Genomic DNA, 4,849 nt, shown 5'->3' on the forward strand with positions numbered 1-4,849 from the left:
TGTGTGAGGGACATCTGGGCAGTGACCCTTCCTCAGACAAGGCCAGCTTGCTGGAGCTCCACAGGCTCCATAGCCAAGTGAAATCCTGTAATCCATCACCTCCACATCACTGTTTCAAAAGGCATTTATTCATTTCTAACAACTCCTCGGCATATTCTGCTCTTCCTGCATCCGGACTTTGGGTCTGCACCACCATCACACCGCCAAGATTAATGTTTCAGAGTCTTAATCCCTGGTAAAACCAACCGGAAGAGCTACAGTTGTCAGGGCAGGGACGGCACTAAGGTTCCTCTCATGTGAAGTTGCTGTTTCCTTGATTGAATTCACCACCACGCAAGCTGGCTTTGCACTGGAGGAACAGACGCAGATTGTGGTGCTTTGCGCTGAAGGGACAGCTGCACGCGTGCATGTGGAGAAACTTTCAAGAACCACAGTGGCTCTATAGGAAAGGGCAGGTGAGTGACCAGATCACGGTACTGAACGTACATTTGCAGAACTATTGCATTTATCAGAGAACTGAAAGCCACGAATCCAGCCCCAGGTACTCCAAGGGGATGGATGCATCAGGGACAGATGCTCCCTCCCACTGCCACTTCGCTAACAAAACCAGGGTGACAGAAATAATAGATGACCCTGATGATTCTCACTTTAAGGCACAGTCCTATCCCATCCCTCACCACATGGAGGATCAATGCTAACTTACTCAAGGGAGTTTGTCACCACTTGCTTGGTCTTCCAGGAGACAGCAGAGGCTTCCTCCCCTCGGCATGAAGGCTAGGGATGAGCAGCCACCAGGGAGGCACTGGAGACATGACTACATGGGAATGAAGGGTAATGAGGAAGGCACAGAGAAGATCAAATATCCATAGCTCTAGATGATGAAATATTTTAAAAGTATCTGTTGATACTGCTCACCTTTATATCTTGCAGAATATAGATCCATATAAATTGTACTCCTTCCCCAACTTCCCGGCTCAGGACTAGCTCCAAGCAATTTTATTTCCTTTTTATGAAAAAGGAGCAATGCGGCCCCATCACTGTGAACTTCCCGTGTTTTACACACCAAACTCATGACCCTGCGTTGCTTCGGTAGGGTATTATCTGAATGTATACGTTAAAATCCCTGACCCGACTGGATCCTGTGTAACTAGTGTCGTCTATCGCAGGCATACGTATCGGAGCTCTGGGTAGCATTGCCATACGCGGTGTAGGGAACCTTCCATATGGTTTCTGGAAAGTGGTTACAGCACACGTGCACCAGGCACTTTTCAAAGTAAAACAGATCTGTTCATTTTTATTTTCAAAATACCAAAGCAGTAAAATCATGTAATTGAGTAATCACTTGCCAAATTTCCTTTTTTAATCTAATCTATTTTGAGTTTCATCAGAGCCAAAATGCAAATTGAACTGGTAGGGTTCCAAGATTTTCTTTTTTTTTTTTTCCCTTTTAGAAAACACAATTTAAGGTACTCATAAGTAAGGAAATTTTAAAACCCATTTGTTTTGTATGCTGTAAACTTTGGAAAACAAGTTTCAGCCTGAAGTAAATTTTCATAGGTAATAGGTTAAATAGAAGTCTTATGTAAATTTTGATCTCTTCTTAACAACTCCAGTGTTCCATTTATAAAATTTGATTTGAAAACAATGCCATTGTTTTATAAGAGGCTCAAAGGGTCAGAAACTAGGCAAAAAGTATCCACTCTAACGCGGCCCACGTGCAGTCTTTCAGCTCTACCTACTATATAAAAAAAAAAAAGACAGACTCCTGAGATTGCTCATTTGTGGCCTCCACGAATCACATTTGTTGGGGGGTTGTTGTTGCAGCAGCAGTGAAAGCCAAACTCACTTGCCAGCCTGGGCAAACTCGTCAGCGTTTGACCAAGAGGCGAGACAGATCCTCACCACCCTACCACAGCCTCGCAAAGTCGCAAGTCTCAGCAGATCAGCAAACCCACTGATAAAGTAGCCTTCCAGAGTCCTCGCTGCTGGAAACCTTTGCTCCTTGGGTTGCAGTTGTTCAGACTGAGTCTCTCCCTACCCACAGGCAGACCCGGTGAAAAGCCGTGTGATTTTTTCTTTGGTTGCCCTCTACAGCAGTGCTGCCATCTGTTGAAAAAACTGGCCCCCACTCAAGGCATGGCTGTTTTCATGGTGCTCGTCTTGTCTCCCCTCAAAACTCCTTCCTCAAACGAGGGTCTGCTCCTGACGCCTCCCGGCCCCTTTTGTAAGGTTGCAAAGGCACAGCTGACCCTGTTCTTTTTAAAATACTTTAAAGCAGCCAAACAGTTTTCCTTGTGCTGGACCAGCCCCCCCCCGACACTACTGCTGGAAGAGAGCTGTTAAGCGGTCAGGCCGATTCTCAGCGTGCAAAATACAGCAGAAGACATACAGGAGAGAGAGACAGAGAAGTTACAAGCTGGTAGCTTGCAAAAGACTGACTGACCTTGCAGCTGCCCTTCTAAAGGGGATCTTGCCCCTCTTCAACACGCCTTTTCTACCCCATCCCCAGCAGTGCCACTGGTAATCACCAAATCCTGATGACCTAGTTTGGTGAGCTAAAACCACTGAGAACTCATTTGTTTTTTCTTCTGCTGCTGCTACAGGATGAATTTTTTACCAGTTTAACTCCTTGACTCCATCTCACTTAAACTGCTAGGTGACAGCCAGTGTCAGTTCAAGGGAAGCACCAGGGACACTATTTTTTTGGCAGCTAACAGTTAGCCCAAATTAGCCGCGATGTCAAACCACACCCTCAGGTCTCTGATGGCTAGGGAGACTAAAGACGCAGTAGAGAGGGCAAAGGAGAGACAGGAAAAGCGTGAAATCAAAACAGACCAAGGATACAGAGAATACGCATACTAGATGCAAAGTAGGGGCTGGACTGTGAGTGTTGATCGTGGGAACAGATGGAGAGATAGAGAAAGAAATGACACCCACTAGACTCAAAATCATATGTGTGAGAGAGGGGGAGAGGGGAGGGGAGAGACAGCACAATGGGAGAGATGGAATTCGCAAGACGGGTAAAAAGATTTGCAGAAAATAATGGTTTAAGAAAAACTGGAATCGGAACTTACTGTTCACTGGAAAAATCACGGTCTAGTTGTATCAGTGTGGTTAGAAAAGAATTATCCCTGGAAAAACAGCTCAAGATTTTATCTTTTAATGGTTGACACTTGCAAGGATCACTTGCCCTTTGTACATTGCATAGTCACAGGCAAAGAGTTAAAAGGTACAGCATAACATCAGCTTTGGCCAGCCCAGTAAACATTTATTGTATGCTCTAGTAAGTATCAACTAGAAAGGTAACATTGCACAGAATACACTAGAGCCAAATCAAATAAAATATTCTTCCAGTTCTGTAGAGGATCGAGATGCAAACAAAAAGGCTTTGATACTTCCATGGCTCTCCATTGGCACAGGACCCAGAAAGGAATATTCATTAGATCTGACTATAAATGTTTGTCTTGTGTGGGAGGTCTTAGTACAGTAATATGTATTAGAAACTTGATATTTTTCCAATCAAGCCTTTCCACTGCCATTTACATATAATTAATTGTAAATATTCATTTTCCTACCTGAAGCACTTTAAATAAATGTACAATAAACACAGTCTACAGAGAAGAGGAGCGAATAACTTAGGGGACTTCTGATGAGCCCTTCAACTGCTCCAGCCTCCACATTGCTGGTCAGGAGCAACGCAAGACAATCCGTCCTCACAGCTTGCGGGGGGTCTCATAGACCGAGTTGGTGATCTCACCTTCATTCCTCCTGAACCGGGATCCTCCCTCCCAACCAATAAATCATAATTGACGCAAAATGGCATCTGTGCCAGTAGAAAAGGCAATGGCTGGCAAGGAGATGCCCTCTCACACATAGAAGTGGATTTCTTCAGAGCACAACCAACTGCAGTTTGCAGTCATGCCCAATACATACTTACCTGTTCTGGGCACTGAAACGCACAGGTGATAGAATTTGTATACTCTGTAACTGCATCAGAACCGTGCAATGCAGGCAAACTCACAAGCGAGGCGTCACCATTTGACCTCAGCTAACCAGTTCTGTTCATGGTGGTCAGCAATGGCAGTGCTGCCTGTGGGGGGAACACACGTCAGGCCCAGCAGCTGCCGTAGCTCTCCCCGAGAATTCCCCGGGTATGCAGCGGCTTTCAGCAGGCACAAACCCAGGCCACTTGCACACCGGGGCCACAGGCATACCGAAGGAGTGGTTTTGTGCGCTGCTGTCACCTAATGCATAGCTGACATAGGGGGCATTGTGAGTTCCTCAGGTGTATGCAAGAGCCCCAGTTTGCAACAGAAAACTTTTTTTTTTGTGACGGAAAGCACGTTTTAGAAAAAGAGAAAGATGAAGTTTTCCAGTCAGGATGCACTGATCAAAGACAACCGAAAGAAGGCTGGAAGCTATTCGTTCCAGATGAGGTTATAAAACCAAATTGATAAAATGGGTAACTGCGTGCGTAAGCAGGAGAAAGGCAAGGCCTTACCAGCTTGTCTCGCAGAAGATGTGAGTAAAGGATGAAGAGAGAGGCTTTCACATACTCAAACCACTCTTTGGGCATGATCCAGGGGCAGTAAGCTTCAAGCTAGAGTACAGGTAAGTATGAAGGTTTGTAAATTAGTCAGACTTGAAGACTCTCCCCAAAGATATTCTGTTCTGAATTATCTGACATCTTGAATATTATGTCCTACTGACCTATTGCTACAGTACACATTAATGATTTAATAACGTAAAACTGGTGAGTGTTAGTTAGGAAAGAATGCTGATAGACCTGGGCAGAAATGCATGTCCTTTGTACCGCTTACCATGAGAAAGTGATACTTAATTGCTAGAC

The sequence above is a fragment of the Balearica regulorum genome, chromosome 1 (assembly GCF_011004875.1).
Source record: "Balearica regulorum gibbericeps isolate bBalReg1 chromosome 1, bBalReg1.pri, whole genome shotgun sequence".
Classification (NCBI taxonomy): Eukaryota; Metazoa; Chordata; class Aves; order Gruiformes; family Gruidae; genus Balearica; species Balearica regulorum.